The following is a 12,453-nucleotide window of genomic DNA, read 5'->3' on the forward strand; positions in this document are numbered from 1 at the left end:
TGACCCTGACAGCTCATTTGCATCAAGAGCAGTGAAACACTTTCATTTGTCCATTTCCACTGACTGGAGGTTTTAGTTAATTATCACTTCCTGACAGCCTGAAGGTCAGACTACTTCCTTTTGTTTCACACGGCAGTTAATCCCCTCATTAAGGGTGATGGAAAATGAATAATTAAACTTATACCATTTTCATATTTCAGGTAATGAGATGCCCTAAGATCCCAGATGTACCATATGAGAAGTCTGGAACGTGTTGAGGACTCTACTTCCAGCAAGCATGTGAGTTTCTCTCCTCTGGTTTCAAGGTAAAGCAGGTTCAGCTAAGGTTCTTCCCCTACACAAAAACAGCTTTGCCACTCACTAGCTGTATAACTTGGGGAAAAGGCAACTCACCTTTGGAAATGAAAGATTTTCTCATTGTAAAGTGGAGAGAATAATACCCAACTTAGAGAACTGTTGTGAGCATTAAAATGCATGAATGAAAGGTACAAACAAGAGGGCCTGCCACATGGTAAGAGCTCAGTCAGTGTAAATGAATTATGTTATCACTTTCATTATCACCCTGGGCAAGTCATCTTCTGAATGTTTTGGTTACCAGGCCTCCACCAAACATCTACTTGCAGAGACCTTGCTCATACCTGGGTCAAAAGTTCACTTTGACCCACTGGGGCAAGGATTAAGGTTAAATTGTGTTAGGCTCTGGAGAAAAAACCGAGGTCTTAAGGAATTCAACTCTTACTCATCCCCTTCTAATTACTCTAAAAAGACTGGGAGGGCTTCCCTGGTGGCGCAGTGGTTGAGAGTCTGCCTGCCGATGCAGAGGACACGGGTTCGTGCCCCGGTTCGGGAAGATCCCATATGCCGCGGAGCGGCTGGGCCCGTGAGCCATGGCCGCTGAGCCTGCGCGTCCGGAGCCTATGCTCTGCAACGGGAGCGGCCACAACGGTGAGAGGCCCGCGTACAGCAAAAAAAAAGAACTGGGAATCTTCCCAGAGACAGAACCACGGACTATCTAAGGGAGTAACGATAGCTGGGCTGCTGAGATAGACGTGAACCAGTGAGGAAGTGTCCCAGGGTTGAGTCAAGGCTTTAGACTTTATCCTGCAGTCAGTACACGGGAGGGCGGAAGCAACGTGTGTCGTGCTGCGCATGTGCAATGGGGGGGGGGGGCTCGACTCTGTGGGAGGAGCCTAGGGCCTGAGGTAAGGGAGACCTGGGAATGAAAAAGGAAAGTAAGATGCCCTGGGATGCTTATATGATTATTTGTAAAGGGGGTGGAAACCATTGCTCAACACTGAATTTAAAAATTTAGTTTGTCAATGCTTTACCCAAAATTGTCATTCAGTAAATCGTGTTCGGATTTTTGTAGGAAAAATATTTTGGTCCTTTAAAAAAGGTTCGAGTAAGAAGCAGCTTTAAAACTGCTTCTGGAAGAATAAAGGTCACAAGGGGAAAGTGAGTGGAGCATGGGTGATTGAAAGAGTGACAAAGTACTGGTGTCTTTTGAAAGAACTTGCCCTGAGTTGATGCTTTAATGTGACAAGTACAATCTCGTAGCCATTTCATGCCCTCGTCAATGTTGGAACATACGTCCTATATCTTCCCATAAATAGTAGGAAAATATCCTAACAATGATGCAGTTAGCAAGTTTTATCATTTTTAATTGAAAAACTTCTATGAAAGTTAGAAAATTAAATCTGGAAGAGAACTTAGGTATCCTTTTACAGAAGGGGAAACAGGACCAGAGGGTAACCTACCACAGAAAGCCACCCAGCTGCATGTGCCAGACCCACTGCTCAAGGTAACTGCTTTGATGCCTGGTGTGAGCTCTTTCTGTAACTGCTTTGATGCCTGGTGTGAGCTCTTTCTGCTTTGCTGCACGAATCCCCAAAGACCGTTTTATTGCCGATGTAGAAGAGTTGGTGCTTTCCATTTTCTCTTTCTAAAGTCAAGAACCGTTTCATTGCATAAATTCCTCACATTGCTCCTTACTGCACAATTTTTTCCTGTTTTTGGAGTTACGTCTAACTGCTAGGTACTCCTTGTGTTGAAAATACCTTAACTTACGGGGGAGAGTTGCATAGTGGGAAGGAAAGTGGGTTCGTATGGGAAACTGCTCTGGCCAGTCCACTCGACGGGTGTTTGAGGAAAGACAAAGCATCAGCAAACCGCTGGTTCTGTACTCACCTGTGCCCATGCTGACTGTCATCCCAGTTCCTTGAGGGGAGGCATGAAACCTCCTGCTGGGGGGGGGGTCACAGCGGTCACTCGCTGCCCCTCCCCTCTGTGTGAATCTCATTACCATTCTCCATGAGGGGTAGGGGGGTAAGATGATTCTAGTACCAATTCCAACGTGGGGTGGGGTTTCCCACAGCACCAAGCAATTCTCAGCCACCATCTAGGGGTCCTACAACTCATCTCAGTTCTGACTTCGGACCCTATTTGCCTGGAGATAGCATCAGATCCCACAGGCTAAGGGCTCAATCCTACAAGATTTCCCCGCGCCACCGCCTCCTCTTCTTCGGACACCCGTCACAGGTCCAGGTTGTCAGCTGGGCTTCTGACACACCGGCTGTAGATTGGAGATTCCAACTACCCCCTCCTTGGGTTCGATTAATTTGCTAAGGTGGCTTACGGAACTCAGAGAAACATTTTACTTACTAGATTACCAGTTTATTATAAAAGGATATAACTCACGAACAGCCAGCTGGAAGAGGTGCATAGGGCAAGGTGTGGGGAAAGAGCACAGACTTCCCGTGCCCTCCCCGAGGCTGCCACTCTCCCCTAATCTCCGCATGTTTACCCACCTGGCATCTCCTCCCCCCCACCCCCCGACTACTATTTTTATATGAGTAGGCTTTTATGTTATGGAGGCTTCCTCATGTAGCATGATCAATTATTAACTCCACTTCTAGCCCCTCTCCCCCCTCTAGAGAACTGGGGGCCAGGCTAAAAATTCCAAGCTTCTGCTCATGGCTTGGTCTTTCTGGTGACCAGCCCCCATCCAGGAGCCATCCAGGAGCCCACCCAGAGTCACCACATTAGAAATAAAGATACTCCTAGAGCTCATGTCACTCACTCAGGAATTTACAAGGGTTTGAGGATCCCTGTGTCAGGGATGGGATCAAACATACATTTCTTATTATAAATCGCAATATGACAGGGCCCCTCCCCTGACCTCACAGAAGTCTTGGTTTCCTACAGGGCACCCCTCAGCCTCAAAATTTCTCATTGTCCACCTTTCTTAGAAGAAATTTAAAGAAAAAGTAAATTCCTCCTGTCAGAGCATGCTTTTTTTCTTCTTCCTCCAACCTTTTTCTTTGTGTCTCAGGCCCTGGCCCTCATCCAGGTGGAATGGCATTTCCCCACTGTGGCAAATGCACTTCAGGGCCCACAGCCTCCTCTGCGTGGCACCCTCTCCCCCAGATCTGCTTCTCTCTGTGTGTTAAGAACCACGCTGGGGAGCCAGTGTCATGGCCTGGCCTCAGGCACAGGAAGTCCAGGTCACCGGAAACTGCGAGCTTAATTAACAGAAGCTCAAAGAGTCGTGTTTTATTAAAGTGTGCATAGGGCAAGAGCATGTGCGATCGAGAGTCTTTGCAGGCCATAATTTTTAGCACAACCCAGTGAAGTACCCAAGCAGTGTGTTTTCATGAGTGTGTAGTTCCATTAAACACAGGCCGATGAGGAGGTCTCTCTGGATGTCTGGCTTGATGATATTTCCATCTGGAAATTGGGTCAAATAGAAATATAGGGATAGGTGGTAGGTTTTTTAAACAAATTCTGTTTTTCGCATAATATAAATGTCAACTTTTCCGTAAACTTTAAAATTTTCAGAATTAGCTAGAACTTTGAACCTTTTTCTTTTACGACCGTCTTAGATTTTTGACGTTTAGCTCATTAGACCCTTACTCTTTGGTGTTACCATTTCTGTTCTGTGGATTTCCTGGCCATGAATGGTGAGGCTAGTTGGGTCTTCTTTTTTTATATAAATTTATTTATTTTTGGCCACGTTGGGTCTTTGTTGCTGCGCGCAGGCTTTCTCAAGTTGTATGGAGCAGGGGCTACTCTTGGTTGTGGAGCACAGGCTCCAGGCGCGCGGGCTTCAGTAGTTGTGGCACACGGGCTTCAGTAGTTGTGGCTCGCAAGCCCTAGAGTGCAGGTTCAGTAGTTGTGTCGCACGGGCTTAGTTGCTCCGCGGCATGTGGGATCTTCCCAGACCAGGGATCAAACCCGTGTCCCCTGCATTGGCAGGTGGATTCTTAACCATTGTGCCACCAGGGAAATTCTAGTTGGATCTTCTAATTCCAGGCACTCATCTCGTTTCCTCTTTCTTTCTGTCGCTGGTTCTTATGATTCTCTAACTTTGGAGTCACATGGTGCTGCCTTACATTGTCTAGAAAAGGTTGAGTTGATTCTTCATTCAGTCATTCACAGAATGTGTTGGATGCCAACTGTATGCCAGGAATGTTCTAGGTGCTGAGGAAATCATGGTGAATAAAGATATCCCTGCCCTCATGGAGTTTACATTCCAGTTGAGCAGACAAGCAATTATCAAATGATCAAATGATCATACAATAAGCATATAATTAAAATAGTGACAAATGGGATAAAGGAAAAATATGGATAATAAGTTAAGACCTAATTTCCATTGGTTATAATTTTATCCTTTGGGATTCTCTCCATGGAAATCTATTTAAACTGTTTTTTTTTTAAACAAAATTGATGATGAAAATTAAACAAAATAAATGTAAATCTTACAAACACTTATTCATTATGTAGAACGGTAATGGCCATTTTTCATTTTCTGCCCAGTACTCCTTCCTCTTTCTTATGGTAACAAAGACCATTCCAGTTCTCAGAGATGGTCACATGATCCAAAAGTGGACTATTTGAATCCTTCTCCGGGATTTTTCTAAGTGGAGCCACTGGGAAGGGTTTCCCATTGGTTGTGGAGGGGAGGGGATGTGAGCTTGGGATGCTGTTCTCCATGCCCATCCTCTTCTCCCTTCAAACTCTCCGCTAGCACCTCTGAACTCAGACAGAGTGAAGCCAGCCTGCGGAGAGAGGCAGAGATTAGGGACAAAGAGAATCCCAGAGAGGGGTTCCTGGCTTTGGACCAATCTTCTGTGCCTTTTTCCATGGTTAGTATACAAGAAGACATAAAAACTCCTATATCCAGCTTAAGTGAATCTGAGTCCATTTTTGCCACTTGCTAATGACGAGTCCACATTAATACAGAAAGCAAGCACTTCATGTTGTAAAAGTTTCTTAGGGTGGTTGGGCTGCTGGGGCATATCTTCCAATGAATTCACTGAAGTTCTGATTTTCTTCCTTAATCTCCTTGAAGCAAATTTTCTGTACACAGAGTACCCAAATTCTTTGTTTGAAGTCAGTAGGAGGAAGGGGGTGACATCAGTTTTGATAATCAAGTCTTCATTGTTGATTCATACTCACGAGAGATTCCTGAAGTTCTGATTGGAGAACTCTGTGCCAAGTGTCATAAGTCAAAGGAGTTACCGTATTGCATCACATGAAGAGGCTGGGGATCTCACTGGGATCAGAGTCTCACCCACCTCCACAGAACACTGTCCTGCTTTTCTTGGCCAGCTTTATGAGACAGGATAGCAAATGCTCTGCTCTAGGAGGAAGGAGGCTGTTCTCTCTTCTCCCAATAGGAAAAGGTGGGAACAGATAGGTGGCAGCCCTTGGGGCCCCAATTTAGGAAGATATATGGAGGAAAACTTGTTGAGGTTTTGACCATTGTCCCAGAAGAAGGAGAGGGTGCAATGGATGGAAGTTAAAGCACCTGGGAGGGCCATGGCATGGCCCTGACATCAGCTTGGGCAGAGAGACCAGTTTCCAGCAGGTGGCAGCAATGGCAGCAGAGGCTTCTTCCTTCAGTGGAGGTGGCTCAGGGATTAGTCATTGGAGTCACCAGCCTGGGGTTAGCATCCCGCACATTAACTGGTTCCTCAGGGATATGTTCAGATACAGTGTCCCCTAAAAGAGGAAATTGGTGGAAGAGTATATTTTCACTCCTCAAAACTATTTTACACGCAGGTGACACTCCTGGATCAGCAAAAGAGGGCCAATTACAAGCTAGGTGTCCTCATGAAAGGCATTGAAACTCTCTAAATTTCAGCTTTCTCATATGTAAATAGAAATAAAAATAATCACTACCATTGAAACTCTCTAAACCTCAGCTTTCTCATACGTAAAGAGAAATAAAAATAATAACTACCTTGTAGGATTGTTGGAGGACAAAATGAGAATATGGCAGAATGAAGTACTGTCCTGATACCAGCCAGCACTCAGGAAATGGTGGGAGATGCACCGCCAGCAACTGAGCTATTGAGAAGGTTACCATCCAGGAGTATAGAACTCATGGACTTGCACGGTGATGGGGAATCCGGGATGGAGGAGTGGGTGAGCATTGCTTTCTCCAGTCGAGAACACTGAGAGCCACTGCTGGAGTGGGCTCTGGATGGGAGCAAGGGCCCATGAGAGGGAGCGTAGCCCAAACACTGCTGAGCTTCTCAGGAGCGGATCCATACACACTACACAGGACCTAAGACAAAGAATTAGGGTCCTTTGCGTACAGAAATGTTGCTTCAAGGAGATTAAGGAAGAAAATCAGAAGTTCAGTGGGTTCATTGGAACATATGCCCCGGCAGCCAGGCCACCCTAAGAAACTTTTGCATGCAGTGCCTACCTTCTGTAGTAATGTGGACTCATCAACAGCAAGTGGCAAGATGGACTCAAGCTCGCTCAAGCTGAAAGTAGGAATTTAAAGTCTCCTGTATCGGAGCCATGGAAAAAGCCACAGAAGACTGGTCCAAAGCTAGAAACTCCCACTTTGGGTCTCTCTTTGTCAAGAATCTGAGTGGAAGGCAAAATTACGGAGTTAATGAAGAACAACAGATCTTTCCCAAGGACTTCCTCTCCCAAGGTCTTTGGTACTCTGTACATTCCTGTTCAGAGACTGTTTGGAAGCGACACATGTTCCAAACGTGCCTTGGATTCCCCTTTTCCCCATGTCTTCGCCAGGCCTGGATGTTATCCATGTTTTACTTTTTCCTAATCTGATAAATCAAGCTGTAGTTTAATTTCCATTTTCCTGACCACTGGTGAGACGGAGGCTCTTTTCATATGTTTATCGGCCATTTGTATTTCCTCTTAGGTTTCCATTACTTGACTTTTACAACAGAATGGAATCATCTTTAGAATCAGTCCTGTTACTTCATCTCTGTTTCCTTCTCTTCTTTAAACTTTGTGCCTCCGATTCATCTATTTAATTTTAGCAGTGTATAATATTTCAAGGCACACACAGACTTTGTCTTCCTTTGGCAGATTTCTGATAATAGGTGGAATTCTTGCATTTTTTGGATTCATTGCCGTTCAGACATTGAAATGAAAAAAACTAAAATAAACTCCAGTTTGCCTTTAATGACAATTTAAATTATTCTAGGTTGAATAAAAATCACCTACTCGAGAGTACTTTATATTTTTGCACTTTCTACAGAATTGGAGGCAGAGTACTGTAAAAAGAAGTTTCAAAAGGTTTAGAGTACTAGATTTGGAATTTTAAAATTCCTCTTTGCATCATTCTACCAACTTCTGTGTTACTTTCAGCATATCATTTCCGTTTCTCTCTCTAAACGGGGGCAAGGAAGGGGTTGAGCTATATCAGTGATTCTCAACTCTGGCTATACGTTAGTTCCCTGAAAAACTTTGAACAATACTGATGCCTACCCCCAGGCCAGTTAAATTGGAATCTCTGGGAATGGGATCTATGCATCGGTATTTTTATTAAGAGCCCCAGGTGATGTTGATGTACAGCCAAGAATGGGAATCACTAAACTTGATGGTCTCGCATATCCCTTCTAGCAAACATTTCTCTGATCCCAAAACATATTGAGATTTGATCAGTGTGTGGAACCCTTGAGTGACTTTTTTTTTTTTCACCTTGAGTGACTTTTAACCTAGTAAATTGGAGATTCTGCATTATTCTTCCACATAATGCAATGGAGTTTAGAACTGGCTTAAATAGATGGCTTGAAGGATATTTGCTAGTGGCTGAAATTGTTCATGAATCCTCTTGCTTTTCCCGGTCCTCTTAGGGTGTTCGTGTCTCTAAATGAATTATTACTCTGGACTTTGGTTGAGCTAAAAAGTAGGTAAACATGCAGTCATGTTCATAGCAATGTTATTCACGATGGCTAAAACATGGAAGCAACCCAAATGCCCATCAAGAGATGAATGGATAAGCAAAATGTGGTATATGCATATAATGGAATCTTATTCAGCCTTATAATTGAAGGAAATTCTTTTTTCTTTTTTATATTTCCCATCTATCCTCCTTTCCTGTCCTACTTTTTAAAATTTATTTATTTTTGGCTGTGTTGGGTCCTCGTTTCTCTGCGAAGGCTTTCTCTAGTTGTGGCAAGCGGGGGCCACTCTTCATCGCAGTGCGCGGGCCCCTCACTGTCACGGCCTCTCCCGTTGCGGGGCACAGGCTCCAGACGCGCAGGCTCGGAAGTTGTGGCTCACAGGCCCAGTCACTCCGCGGCATGTGCGATCCTCCCAGACCAGGGCTCGAACCCGTGTCCCCTGCATTGGCAGGCAGACTCTCAACCACTGCGCCACCAGGGAAGCCCCAAAGGAAGGAAATTCTGACATATGTTACAGTATGGATGAACCTTGACATACACCCTATGAAATGTCAGTCATGAAAAGAAAAGTACTGTATGATTCCACTGATATGAAGTACTTAGAATAATTAAAATCATAGAGGCAGAAAGTAACATCGTGGTTGCCAGGGGCTAGTGGTGTTGGGGGCGGGAGGACTTACTGTTTAATGGGTACCGAGTTTCAGTTTTGCAAGATGCAAAGAGTTCTGTGGGTGGATGGTACTGTTGGTTGCACAACACGATGGATGTGTTTAACGCCTCTCAACTGCACACTTAAAAATGCTTAAGATGGCAAATGTTATGTACATGTGTATTTTACCACAATAAAAAACATGTTTTAAGTAGATGAACAAAGAGAGAGAAAAGAATGAACGATCTGTCATGTAAATTACTGATTCAGAGGACAGCCAACAATCACTTCTGTCCCCACTTGGTTGAGTTTAGAGTGTGTAATGCGAGTTTTGCAGGCATAGCTGTCAGTGAAGAGGGAAGTCCAGTGGTTGCGTTGAGACTGACTTCAATGAACAATTTTTCATTCAGTCAATAGACATTCAACCAATCACTTAATTATGAATTGCAAGCACATTTCACCCAGGAAATATTGGGTAACAGTTTGTAGTTGACAAGGACAACGTGTCCGGCATAGGATCTGACCCAACTTTACTAACAAAATATGGTATCTCTCTACACAAGGAACTTTGAGTATGACTAGGGAGACGAGACCCTTAAGACACAAAGATACTCCATCACATTCTTATTGCCTGGTAGAGAATATCAACGTAAGAGAAGGAGCCTCATGTTGAAAGTCAAGTGAGGAAGGTTTCAGGAGGCCTCTGCGTCAGGATGTGGGAGCATAATCCATGCAAGGGTATGATTCTCCTTGAGAAGCTGCTTTGATCATGAAAACACGAGCTTCATTTTTAGATCAAACGAGCATTTTCTTTCATGTAATTATGGATCAGGTTGTTCTCTGCCGAGTCAATAACCAACACATAGCAGAGGTTGGTCCAATGTGAAGTTTGATTTCCCAGGCTACAGTTTCAGGAAAACATAGGATCAGAGCACCAAAGGCTTGAGCTCTTCAGCTCAAAACAACATATGCAGCATGAAAGAATGTGCTGGAGTTCTTTGAAGTTTGACTTATATAACTTCAAATTTCAAAGAGAAATACATTTTTCTTCCCACTGAATTCAGTTGCTTTAGAAGTAGTCTGATTTTTTTGGTTTTTTTGATAATTAAATTTTGGTAAAACTGAAGAGTCCGTTTAACATTTGGGTTATCTTAGTAATATAAATCCAGGGACACTGTGGACCTCATATTTTGAGCCACAAGGACACAAAGATGAAGATGGTATCACACTGTCTGGAAGGGCTTATGCTCTAGGGAGAACCAACTCCCACAAGAAAGAACGTTGTGGAGGACCGCCTCTCAGATGCTTCAACACGCGTCTGCTCTCTTTTTATGATGGGAGGAACATCATGAGGGTTTTCACTGACCCTCAGAAGAAATAAGTGTTTATTAGATTTTTATTTATGTGTCTGTTTATATATTTTTTCAAATTTTTAAAATTTAAGTATAGTTGACTTACAATATTTCAGTTATGCAGCAAAGTGGTTCAGTTATACATATATATATTCTTTTTCATATTCTTTTTCATTATTGGTTATTACAAGACATTGAATATAGTTCCCTGTGCTACACAGTAGGTCCTCGTTGCTTATCCACTTTATACATAGTAGTGTGTATCTGTTAATCCCAAATTCCTAATTTTCCCTCCCTTCTACCCTTTCCCTTTTGGTAACTGTAAGTTTGTTTTCTATGTCAGTGAGTCTATTTCTGTTTTTATTAATATGCCTATTTATAAATTTTTTAATTGTGGTAAGACACACATAACATAAAATTTATCATTCTAGCCATTTTTAAGTGTACAGTTTAGTGGTATTAAGGACATTCATATTGTTGTGTAGCCACCACCACCATCCATCCACGTAACTCTTTTCATTGTGCAACACCGAAACTCTGCATCCATTCAGCAATAACTCCCCACTCCCCCTTCCTCAGCTTCCGGCAGCCACCATCCTACTTTCTGTCTCTATGAATCTGACTCCTCTGGGAACCTCATATTAGTGGAATCACTCAGTATTTGTCCTTTCATGACTGATTTATTTCACTCAGTGTGGTGTCCTCAAGGTCGAGTTTTTTTTTTAGAGAGCTAATACTTTCAAGTCTCACGAACACTCAACTGTACTTGTTCTAGCTGAGGTGCCCCAGTGTATCTACAGATCTTATTAGAAAGCTGCTTCTCTCAGTGGTAAAGGGAACTGATAAGGTGTCATTCCACGCATAGTTGAAGGAAACTGGCGTCACTCAGGACTTGTCTGAACCCATCCAAGGCTCTGTGAGCTCTCAAAAGCCCCAGCACTGCCCCCTAATAACTGTTTGCGGAGGTCGAGAAGCTCTTCCACAAGACGGGGCGGGGAAGGCAGCCGCCTGACTCAGAGCTGCCACAGCCAGACCCCAGCCCACACGGCTCTGCGCTTGATTACGGGTGTGTTATAACCATCTGGTATGTAGGTTTAGCATTAAGAATGAGAGAATCAGGCTCCTATGTCACATGTTGCTATTATTTTATTTAACACTTGTTATGTGGCCAACACTGCACCGAGCCCAGCATAAACCTGGGATTATTCGATAGTCTCTGTCTGTTATACAAGGGGCACTTCTGCTACAGGGGATCGATTCCTCCAATCCGCTGAATAGTAACCTCATTTCCTAACGCCTTACGAATACGGTCTTGATTGTTTAAATTCCAAACAGAATTTTTTTAAAGTGCTATTTCAGTAAGAGTCTTGAGGCACATTTCACTATAGTTCATTAGCTCTGTCTTGCAGGAAAATATATCCCTCCATATTCCATGGTGTTAGTGCAGAAAATGCAGCAACTGTTTCTACCCACTATATCCCTTGTGGTTTCTATTTAACAAAACAGTTAATTTTGGCTGAAGGTTTATTTGTGATTTTGATCACAATCTATGTATCAGACTTTAGCAAATAGAAATTTGTGTTTTCTTCATAGGAAAGCCGCTTCCGGGGTACATTACTTTACCAGAATACCTTCCAATGTTGTAATCCTTTAGCCAAAACTTTGTACGGTCCCATTATTTGCAAATATTTAGAACAGACATAATGCTTGCTTTTCTCTTATGCCCTTTAAAAGATTCCCCATTCTCTGGGCTCCAGGGAGTACTGGAATATTCAAGTGCTTGCTCCGTTCAACTGGGAGACTACAGTTTCATTTCTACAGTAGAGAACCTCAATCTTCAGTGAGCTTCTTGGGCAAGAGATAGTCATTGATCTGCCCCGGGGAACATCCTCCTGCCCTGCTGGGTACAAAACCAGGTGGAAATTCCTTTCTCTTTCTCTTAACTAATAATCCCCCACTCTTGGTACGTTTGTCTTTACAGTCTTTTACCGAAAACTGACAAATAGAACTAGCTTTCTTTAAAACCACACACAGTCCCCTCCTAATTATATGGGATGTCTTATTCATTCCATAAGTGAATGTTTTTATGACCGGTTTAGGTCTCTGGAATGTACTAAGAGGAATCAGACAGAGTCCTTGTCCTGAAGGAGTGGGGAGAGGATGTCTATTCCATTATTATAATGCAAGTCAGGACATAATTCGTGGAAAAGAGAAGGCTGTGGGAAGTCATAAGACGGGAATATCTCTGAATTTAGGATCCACAGATGAGAGTGAAAAT

General features: G+C 43.3%; 1 long non-coding RNA gene across 1 annotated transcript in view; it reads left to right on the plus strand.

Moving 5' to 3' along the window:
• The window catches only part of LOC132433624 (uncharacterized), a 60,922-nt gene that overhangs the window by 23,051 nt on the left and 25,418 nt on the right, over positions 1 to 12,453 (plus strand). The window contains exon 2 of the long non-coding RNA XR_009521187.1: positions 201 to 279. This is a non-coding gene — a long non-coding RNA (uncharacterized lncRNA). The remainder of the gene's footprint in view (positions 1 to 200; positions 280 to 12,453) is intronic.

This window comes from Delphinus delphis, chromosome 11 (genome assembly GCF_949987515.2).
Source record: "Delphinus delphis chromosome 11, mDelDel1.2, whole genome shotgun sequence".
NCBI classification, from domain to species: Eukaryota; Metazoa; Chordata; class Mammalia; order Artiodactyla; family Delphinidae; genus Delphinus; species Delphinus delphis.